This window comes from Myotis nattereri, assembly GCF_964212035.1.
Source record: "Myotis nattereri genome assembly, chromosome: 6".
In the NCBI taxonomy this organism is placed as follows: Eukaryota; Metazoa; Chordata; class Mammalia; order Chiroptera; family Vespertilionidae; genus Myotis; species Myotis nattereri.
The window spans coordinates 82,260,377-82,271,743 of record NC_138081.1 but is presented as its reverse complement, the minus strand read 5'-3'; positions in this window follow the sequence as shown (position 1 = coordinate 82,271,743).

Sequence of the window (11,367 nt, the reverse complement as noted above, 5' to 3'; positions counted from 1 at the left end):
TTTGTTTACCTTCTGTATTTGAAACAATGTTGTGATCCTGCTGGCTGAAGCCCGACGGACTAAAGCAGGTTTCTGGGGTTTTGTTTAGCTTCTATATTTGTAACATAGTTGCTTAGAGTTGCAGCTCAGAGGCCTGCAGCGGCAGGTGGGGAACGTTGGAGTCCTCCGTCACTGAAGCAAGCAAGCCTCATGTTCACTTTAAGCTGCCTGGCTGCCGGCCGCCATCTTGACTGGCAGTTAATTTGCATATTGCCCTGATTAGTCAATGGGAAGGGTAGCGGTCGTACGCTAATTACCATGTATCTCTTTTATTAGATAGGATGTAACCTAATTTTATGAAATTTAGGTTAATATCTTGCTGATTTATAACCAAAATCCAGAACATTTAAAAAATCCTATCTGTTAAAATTTTAAAACACATAAAACTGAACTGGCCAGTAGAATACCTAAGTTGTCATTTCTGCGTGTGCGTTTTTACTGATCATAAGTTAATAGCAATTGTATACTAAGTTTCCTCTCCATGGTCCACATGTAATAATGAATGTTCAAGGAGAGAGTGCACTGGCAGGAAGTGGTGACATCCAAAGCTGACATGAAGCTTTCGTATGAGGATTTCCCAGGGCTTTATCAGACTAATTCTACCCACTAACTGTTAAAAATTAGATAAATTGATTTGAATAATATGATCACTGGAATACGAAAGGCATAGTTTGAATCCCAGCTCTATGGCTTTCCCATGTGAACTTGGGCAATTTTTGTAGTCCCCTCTATGCCTCAGTTATTGTTAAAATGAAGATTATCATTTAAATAAAATAAAAGCATACTTATCAAGTGGCTTAGTAAAATACTTAGTAAAATAAAAACATACTTATCAAGTGGCTGAGACTCTTCCCAATGAATAGGATGCATTTTCAAAATTCAGCAGTTGTTACAATAATTGTGCTGAGAGATAGATAACACATGTTGTATTGCTGGGGCAGTAAAAACATCTTTGATGAGCCAAGACCATGAACACGTTTTTAATTAATCCAAAAACACATGAAAGATTTTCTGTTAGCTGTATATAACAGGGGCAGTGGGGTAAACAGCCTCCCCAAAAGATGTGAAATAATTACACATACATAACATGTCTATACAAAACCAAATTCTTAAACTACTTGAAGACAGATGATGCTAAATTGGCAAAACCGCTCTCAGAAAAAAGAGAAAATTCAACAAATAGCAGTGCCCCCGTAATACAGATTTTGATCCCATTCTGATATCGGGAAGGGGAAAATCCACCCCCCCCCCATCTTAGTTCTTACTGCTGGACTGGTAATCCTATCTAATAAAAGGGAAAAATGCAAATTGACTATAACCCCAACACCCTTCCCATTGGCTAATCAGCAGGATATGCAAATTAACTTCCAACCAAGATGGCGGCTGCCATCCACGCAGCTGAAGCGAACAGGAGGCTTGCTTGCTCCAGTGACGGAGGAAGCCAATGTTACCGGCCTGCCGCTGCCAGCCTCTGAGCTGCACTCTAAGCAACTATGTTGCAATTATAGAATCTAAACAAGCTCCAGAGACCTGCTTTCAGCCAGCTTTGGCCTCAGAGCTTAGAGCTGCTGTGATGGCAACAGAGTTTCAATTATAGAAGCCAAACAGACTCAGAACCTGCTTTCAACCCTCAGAGCTGGAGCCGGCTCTCAGCTCCAGTGACAGCTGTAGAAGGTAAATAAATCCCAGAATAAAGAAAAAAAGTAGAGGCTGGGAGCTTAAGTTGCCCTCCAGCCTGAAAACGGCTCTCAGGCCCTCACCCAGTAGGGACTGGCCAGGCACCCCAGTAGGGACCCCTACCCTGAAGGGGGTGTGACCAGCTGCAAACAGCCATCATCCCGTCATCCAGGCTGGCCAGGCACCCAAGCGGGACCCCCACCCTGATCCGGGACACTTTCAGGGCAAACCAGCCGGCCCCCACCCGTGCACTAGGCCTCTATCCTATACTACAGGCAGGGCGGGACAGCACGAGCTGCCATCCGGGCCCCATGTGCAGCCCTGGGCAGCGGCGCATAAGCCCTGCCCCCAGCTGGGACCCCTGTGTGCCACCTGAGCCCCCAGCCAGGACCTCCGTGCTGCCTAAGCCCCGCACTGCTAAGCCCCACCCCCAGCTGGGACCCTATGACTATTGGAGAGAAGGAAAGTGCCGCTGGGCCCTGGGTCGCTGTGGTGATCCAGCCATCGGTAAGTAGAAAAGTGTGGCCTGTAGGGCAGCCCCCAGCCGTGCCTTCTCCCTACTCACCATGAGGATCCGGGAACAGGAAAGCAAGCCCGGCCAGCGGGCAGCCCCCAGCCGTGCCTTCTCCCTGGTCACCATGAGGATCCAGGAACAGGAAAGCAAGCCCGGCCAGCGGGCAGCCCCCAGCCGTGCCTTCTCCCTGGTCACCATGAGGATCCAGGAACAGGAAAGCAAGCCCGGCCAGCGGGCAGCCCCCAGCCGCGCCTTCTCCCTGGTCACCATGAGGATCCAGGAACAGGAAAGCAAGCCCGGCCAGCGGGCAGCCCCCAGCCGTGCCTTCTCCCTGGTCACCATGAGGATCCAGGAACAGGAAAGCAAGCCCGGCCAGCGGGCAGCCCCCAGCTGGGCCTTCTCCCCAGTTGCCATGGAAACCTGGGAGCGGGAAAGCCCAGCTTGCAAGCAGCACCCCCATCCTGGCCATAGCTCAAGGGAGAGTACAACATGCAGTGGTGGCCAGGAGCCTGAGAGATCAACACAGAGGGGCTCCTGCTCCAAGCCTCCATGGTGTGGCTGGAGGCAGGCTCCCAGCAGACACACACACACACACACACACACACACACACACACACACACAGAGTGCCTGCTCTGAACCTCCAATGTGGCTGGGGGCAGACCCCCAGTGGGGACACACACACACACACACACACACACACACACACACGGGACACCTGCTCCGAGCCTCTGCTGCCATACTGTGGCCGTCAGTAGGACATCCACTGAGGGCTCATGGACTGTGAGAGGGTGAGGCTGGGCTGAGGGAACCCCACCCCACAGTGCACAAATTTCGTGCACCGGGCCTCTAGTTAAATAATAAAATCGACACAAGACTAGATTCGCAGGAGGGGAAAAAGTCAATTTAATCTGTGCACTTAGAAGAATCACAATGTGAAATGATACACAGATCATAAAACAAGGCTAAAAAAAATGGTCAGGCATTCCACAGCACCCCAGCTGCTCTGGGCCTCTGGGCAGCATGGGAAGGCAGCAAGGTGGCTCCAGCAGGAGCAAAGGCAGTGCCAGCAGCCAGAGGAAGGAAGGCCCATTCTTGCATGAATCTTTGTGCATTGGGCCTCTAGTCTATAATAATAAATGCATAAATTCTAATTAGACTGGACGACCTTCTGGACAACCATCGGGATGAAGCTGGGGCTGTGAGGGCCGAGCCCCTTGCATGAATTTCGTGCATTGGGCCTCTAGTCTAGATATAAAGAAATGAAGCCATAGATACGCAAGAGGAAAAATTGGGTGAAAAACCTATTAAACTTTGGTGGAGGCATAGGCTTTTTAACTTTATTGTCTGAATGCAATAAAAAAGAAATGATTTGTCAACCTAACAATTGAAAATGTTTGCATGACAAAACCAGCAAAATGAAGTTAAAATGCAACTTACATAGAAGAAAAGATTCCTAACATATATTATTGACAAAGAGCAAATAGTATATATTTTTTATTTTATTTAAAACTAGAGGCCCGGTGCACAAAAATTTGTGCACTGGGGGGGCGGGTCCCTCAGCCTGGCCTGTGCCCTCTCTCAGTCTGGGACTCCTTAGAGGATGACCACCTGCTGGCTTAGGCCCACTTCTTGAGGAATTGGGCCTAAGCTGGCAGTCAGACATCCCTCTGGCAGCCCAGGAGCTCTCGGGGGATATCCACTTGCCAGTGGGGAGCAGGCCTAAGCTGCAGTCAGACATCTTTAGCACTGCTGAGGAGGCAGGAGGGGCTCCCACTACCACCGCTGTACTGGCAGCTGGCAGCCTGACTTGTGGCTGAGCAGAGCTTCCCCTGTGAGAGTGCACTGACCACCAGGGGGCAGCTCCTGCATTGAGCGTCTGCCCCCTGGTGGTCAGTGTGTGTCATAGTGACCAGTCATTCCCAGTTGTTCTGCTGTTAGGGTCAATTTGCATATTACCCTTTTATTATATAGGATAGAGGCCTGGTGCATGGTTGGGGGCCGGCTGGTTTGCCCTGAAAGATGTCCTGGATCAGGGTGGGGGTCCCACTGGGGTGCCTGGCCAGCCTGGGTGAAGGGCTGAGGGCCATTTTTAGACTGGCCACACCCTCTTCAGGGTGGGGGTCCCTGTTGGGGTGCCTGGCCAGCCTGGGTGAGGGCCTGAGGGCCATTTTCAGGCTGGCCACACCCCCTTCAGGGAGGGGGGTCTTTCTAGGGTGCCTGGCCAGCCTGGGTGAGGGGCTGATGGCTGTTTGCAGGCTGGCCAAGCCCCCCAACAGGGACCCTCACCCCATGAGGGTGTGGCCATCTTGGGTGAGGGGCTGATGGCTGTTTGCAGGCTGGTCAAGCCCCCCAACAGGGACCCTCACCCCATGAGGGTGTGGCCATCTTGGGTGAGGGGCTGATGGCTGTTTTCAGGCTGGCCACGGCCCCCAGCCATCCAAGCTTCCAGGGGAGGCAGGCTGGAAGCAGGTATCTGGGATTTATTTATCTTCCATAATTGAAACTTTGTTGCCTTCAGCGGAGGCCACAGTCGGCCAGGGCAGGCGGGAAGCTTGGCTTCCTCCATCGCTGGGGCAACCAAGCCTCCTGCTTGCTCCAGCTCCGTGGCTGCTGGCCGTCATCTTAGTTGGGTTTATTTGCATATAGTCACTCTGATTGGCTGGTGGACATGGCTTGCAGCATAGCAGAGGTGCAGTCAATTTGCATGTTTCTCTTTTATTAGATTAGATTCACAAAAGTGAATTGGCTGTATTAAGCACAGTAAAAGAAGTGGCATTTCATAGACACTCTGAATACTGTGACCTTTTGAGAAATGGAAAATGTTTAAGTGTGTAAAAAAGCCATAATTTGAACAAAATGAGCAAAAAATGGAAATGTGTAAGAAAGCCATAATCTGAACTCTACACTAAATAGCAGAGAAGTACTTGTGTGCTGCTCCAAATTAATTTAGGGTATGTCCATTCTGTGTCTAAAGTAGTCACAAAACTAGTGAGTTGTCAGGTTTTAGCTGGCCCTATCCCCCTCGCTATATCTGCAATTCAGGGCTCTGCTTCATAAATGTCACATTGGCATAATGGAATCTCAGGACCTTACATTTTTTCCACTGAGACAAGAAGGGGAGTGAGAATGAGATCTAGAGTGAGAGCCACACACACACAAAAATATTCTGAAGGGATTAATTTCTTTAGGTATTTGCCCTAGAAACAGGTATCCTGAATTTGCTTTAGTCTGGTATTTCTGAGGGTATAAATAACTGGAAAAAAACAAATGCTTATTCAATTAGCTTGTAGAGATTGTAATCAAGACCTTTATAAATTAATGAAGTAGAGTCATACCACTCACCTACACTGCAAAACTATTGAAATCCCCCAGTAGCAGAAAGTCTGGGAGCGCTGAGCCCTCTAAACTTGGAGTAGGACTGAAGTGACAGCTTTCAGAGGTAACATCCATTTACAGAGCATGTGGCATTTCTGAGAAGGTGTGTTCCTTCAAGATACTTCTTAGTCCTAACGAACCATCAGCTTTTTACATATTAACTCCATATTTATCTTTTGGGCTCCTTGCATTTTTTTCTCTTTTGGTGTTATACCCACCTACTGTGAGAATTCGACCTGGACAGATTATGGGTATGGACTTAAAGTGCTGGGTTACACTTTGGAGTGGATGGGATGAATGACCAACTGGATTAGTAAGAGTTCCTTCGGTCAAAGTGATGAGAACTCAAATCAAACTATCTGGGGCAAAAAGGAGTATTTACTGGAGGATGCCTTGTTGTCAAGTGTGATTAAAGAAGTGTGACTAGTCAACCTCTGGGAGGGCAGGACTGTCACAGGCTCCAGGAACAGCAGGAACCGGGACCAGGACCACAGTCAGGCCTCTCTGTCTCAGCCCTTTATCTCTGCTCCTCCGCTTTTCAGCTTCATTTCTCCTACCTGAGGAGGCCAGGTTCCCATGCTACTTGCCCAGCAGCTGCAACCCACACCTTGCTGCTCCCACTACCAGGGAGGCACTGGCTGGCCTTTGCGGATTCTAGTTGGGAAATAAAACAACAACCCCAGAGAAGGATTCAGAGTCAGTCTGTTCAGGCCGGAGGCTCACCCTTGGTGTATTCAGCCAAAGCCAAGAGGTTACCATGACATGATTGACCCAGTAGGAAGTCACGATGACATGATTGAATCCTGGACTCATCAACATCACAGGAAGAGTGGGGCTTTGGGGATTAGGTCTGAAATAACATAAGAGCTCCCATTCAAACCATGTGACCAGAGGAGAAAAGGTCAGTTCCAAGAAAGAGGATGTTGACTCAGAGGGGCCAGCAAATGAGCCATGTGAAAACACTCTGTCAGGAAAGATTTCAAGGGGAAAAAGGCCTTACTATTTCTCTAACATTGGTCTTCTATATGCTTGAATTTGGGGCATTCCATATTAGTAATTCATTTTTTTTTTTTAATTTAAGGCAGCACCCATATTAAAACAAAACAAAACAATTCTTGGAGGAATGTGCAGCATTGATAGTTGCCTGCCTAACAGTTATTCAGTTTCACCCCTTTTTCTTGCTGGCAGAATCTGCCTGTCTCCATAGAGGCTGGAAACATGCTCAGAATCTCCCATAATTTCTGGTACATGTAGGCACTCAAGAAATGTTAAAGACTGAGTGGTTAATAGAGATTGAATGTGTAAAGAACCCCAGTACAGCACACTGAGAGGCCATATGGTATCATAGTATGGACTAGTAGAGATCTTAGTTCAAGTCTCAGTTCTGAACTTGGGAAAGTTAAAATTTAGAAGACATACATGCATATATAGATTCTATATATAGGTGTCATGTAGAGTTAGTGTCTGGCAAATAATAATAGTCAACCTATAAAGTGTCAAAGACTTCTCTAAATGCATACACCCATTTACTCACTGAATTGTTACAACTCTTATGAACTAGGTAGGTACTTACTATTTCCATTTCACAGGTAAGGAAGCTGAGGTACAGGGAGAATGAGTGACTTCTCTAAGGTCACTCAGCTAGTATAGTATTATTGGATCAGTGTCTATGGAAGTCATTAAATAAGTATTAATTGTAATATTAATATTAATTAGTTATAATTAGACTTGCAATCATTAAGATGCCATTTGGGAAAAACCTGAAACAGAGCAGCAATGACAGGGTAATGTACTATATTTAATAGGTTTTATATACCATCTAGTGGTGATCTAGAGAATTTCATCATTGTACATATTTCACTGTAAAATCTAAGGACATTTTATTTTTCCATAACGATCTTTAAACAGCATCATAAATTGGCAATACATTTATAACCTCCTATTTACATAGTTCATGGACCCGGTAAGAGAATTGCATACATTTGAAGGTTCATTCCAATGGATGTTCAAGAAACTGACATTAACAAAAGCTGAAATTTTAAAAATGTGGAATAAATTCACCTCCAGAAAATAGTCATTTGCTCTCAGAAAAAGTATGAATTGAGCTAGATTTTGAGGTTTGCATGTGAGACTAGTATGTGAGCCTTTTTTCTGGGGAACAAACAGTTGCTACTACAAATGAGGTGGAAGTTAAGTAAACACTAGAGCCCTTTCCTGAGGGTGTGAGCGCTTATCCCCGAGGCCTGTGCTGCAGCTGCTGGGCTGGAGAGGGAGCCATAGGACGCAGAACTGGCTCTGAATCCACATCTCCACCCCGGTTCCACCAACCATTAGGACACAATGCAGGCATGCCGTTTCCTTTTATAAAGCTGTGATTTACAACAGCAGGATTGTACATAGCACAGCATAAATTTTTAAAAAATTGATTGCAGAGAGGAAGGGAGAGGGAGACAGAAACATCAATGATGAGAAGGAAACATTGATTGGCTGCCTCTTGCATGCCCCCCCCCCCCCCCCCCCTGCTGAAGATGGAGCCCACAACCTGGGCATGTGGCCTGACTGGGAATTGAACCTTGACCTCCTGGTTCATAGGTTGATGCTCAACTACTGAGCCACACTGGGACAGCACAGCATGACTTTTAACGTAAGGAAACCTGAAAGCCTTATATAAAAAATTGGCCAGTTGACTTTGAATCTTTTGTTCAACATCATTTTGTGAATTTTAGTATAAACTTGCATTTCTACTGCAGAAGTAAAATTTCATGATGCATGTGATCAATAAACTTGTCCCTGAAGCACTAGGCATATACCAAGATCTTTTACACATCTTTGGAGAATTCATCATGTTATGCTCCAGAGACCTAGAATCTGACTAATATTCAGAAATCTCCAGTTATTTGATGAGATTTTTCAAATCTTGATATTATTAGCAAGGGAAAAATCATAAATCATAAGACAGTAGGTAACTTGTACATAGATTTCTCTTTCCCTGAGTAACAATACTCCATGATGTGTGAACATATCTAATCCTTCCCAGGTGTCACCTACTTTTTAAAATTACTTTAATTAACAATTTCTGTATTAAATGCCAGTATGAGAACAGGTGTTTTTTTTTTTTTTTTTTTGCATAGTGAAGTGAGATCATGTGGTATTTATCTTTCTCTCACTGGCTTACTTCACTCAGCATAATGCTCTCCAGTTCCATCCATGCTGTTGCAAAAGGCAAGAGTTCCTTCTTTTTTACAGCAGTATTCCATTGTGTAGATGTACCACAGTTTCTTAATCCACTCATCTGTTGATGGGCACCTAGGCTGTTTCCAAATCTTAGCTATGGTGAATTGAGCTGCTATCAACATAGGGGTGCATATATTCTTTCTGATTGGTGTTTCTGGCTTCTTGGGATATATTCCTAGAAGTGGGATCACTGGGTCGAATGGGAGTTCCATTTTTAGTTTTTTGAGGAAACTCCATACTGTTCTCCACAGTGGCTGCACCAGTCTGCATTCTCACCAGCAGTGCAGAAGGGTTCCTTTTTCTCCACATCAGCTCCAACACTTGTTGTTTGTTGATTTGTTGATGATAGCCATTCTGGCGGGTGTGAGATGATACCATGTTGTCATTTTGATTTGCATCTCTCGTATAATTAGTGACTTTGAGCATGTTTTCATATGTCTTTCGGCCTTCTGTAAGTCCTCTTTCAAAAAGTGTCTATCTAGGTCCATTGCCCATTTTTTGATTGGATTGTTTATCTTCCTATTGTTAAGTTGCACGAGATTAAACCCTTATCGGTGATATCATTGGCAAATATGTTCTCCCATGCAGTGGGTCTTCTTGTTATTTTGTTGATAGTTTCCTTTGCTGTGCAAAAGCTTTTTATTTTGATGTAGTCCCATTTGTTTATTTTCTCTTTAGTTTCCATTGCCTTAGGAGCAGTATCAGAGAAGAAATTCCTTCAGCATATGTTTGTGATTTCTCTGCCTGTGGATTCCTCTAGTATTTTTATGGTTTCCGGTCTTACATTTAAGTCTTTTATCCATTTTGAGTTTATTTTTGTGTATGGTGTGAGTTGGTGGTCTAATTTCATCTTTTTGCATCTATCTGTCCAATTTTCCCAACACCATTTATTGAAAGACTGTCTTGACTCCATTGTATGCTCTTGCCTCCTTTGTCAAATATTAATTGGGCATAGTGGTTTGGGTCAATTTCTGGGGTCTCTATTCTATTCCATTGATCTATATGTCCATTCTTGTGTCAGTACCAAGCTGTTTTAAGAACAGTGGCTTTGTAATATAGCTTGATATCTGGTATTGAGATCCCACCTACTTTGTTCTTCTTTCTCAGGATTGCTGCAGCTATTCGAGGTCTTTTTTTATTCCAGATGAATTTTTGGAATGTTTGTTCTAGATCTGTGAAATATGCCATTGGTAATTTAATGGGGATTGCATTGAATCTATAGATTGCAATACTATTGGGTAGTATGGACATTTTGATGATGTTGATTCTACCAATCCATGAACACGGTATGTTCTTCCATCTATTTATGTCTTACTCTATCTCTTTTTTCAGTGTCCTATAGTTTTTCGCATATAAGTCTTTTACCTCCTTAGTTAAGTTTATTCATAGGTATCTTAATTTTTGGGGGGTGATGGTAAATGGGATTGCTTTTTTAGTCTCACTTTCTGTAAGTTCAGTATTGGTGTAAAGAAATGCCATAGATTTCTTGGCATTAATTTTATATCCTGCTATATTGCTGAATTAATTTATTAAGTCTAATAATATTTTGGTGGAGTCTTTAGGGTTCTCTATGTACAGTATCATGTCATCTGCAAATAAGGACAGTTTTACTTCTTCTTTTCCAATTTGGATTCCTTTTATTTCTTCTTCTTGTCTAATCGCAATAGGTAGTACTTCCAGTACTATGTTGAACAGGAGTGGTGAGAGGGGGCATCCCTGTCTTGTTTCTGTTCTTAGGGGAAACGGTTTTAGTTTCTGCCCATTGATTATTTCCATCACCATTTATCCCCTCTATGCCCTCTTCTACCTCCAACAATCACCACACTGCTGTCCTATCCATGAGTTCTCTCTCTCTTTTTTTCTCAATCCATCCCTACTTTACTCCTATGTGGAATTCAATGAACAAACTGAACTATCAAGCAAAATAGAGTCCATTTCATAGATACAGAGCAGTCAGACAGCTCTGGAAAATTGGGTTTGGTATAAATGTGTGGATGACAATATCTCATTAAATATATCTGTAGTATTACAGAATCATCTGGCAGCCTTGCAGCTATTTCAAAATGTAATACCTTAATAAATCCTTTAAAAATGTTCCTTTGGAATACACAAAGCAGCAGCTCCTGAAATATCTTCATCTCTACCTCATTCCCTCCTTCAAAAGAAATTTGGTGATGAGCGAGAAATTGACTGGCATTCATCAGAAATCAACATTCATACACACACTCAGGGCTCAAGATCTTGGGGAACCCGAAAGAGTGGCATTTGGTCATACTCTTCTGATTGGGGAAAGTGTACTGGTGAGCCCTTCTGTACCCAAACAGAATTCAGGATTCTTGGTCATCTTATGAACTTGTTCCGTAGCCTTGAACTTTAAAATGGGGTGAACGCTATTACTCACTAATTCTTCATGTTAAGATATACTTACCCTGCTCTCGGCAGGGGCAAGGAATGGTTTTACAAATTATTCAGGGACCTTCAGAAAAAGTCAGCTTAGGGGTGGCTAGAACATTATGAGAGGATCTTG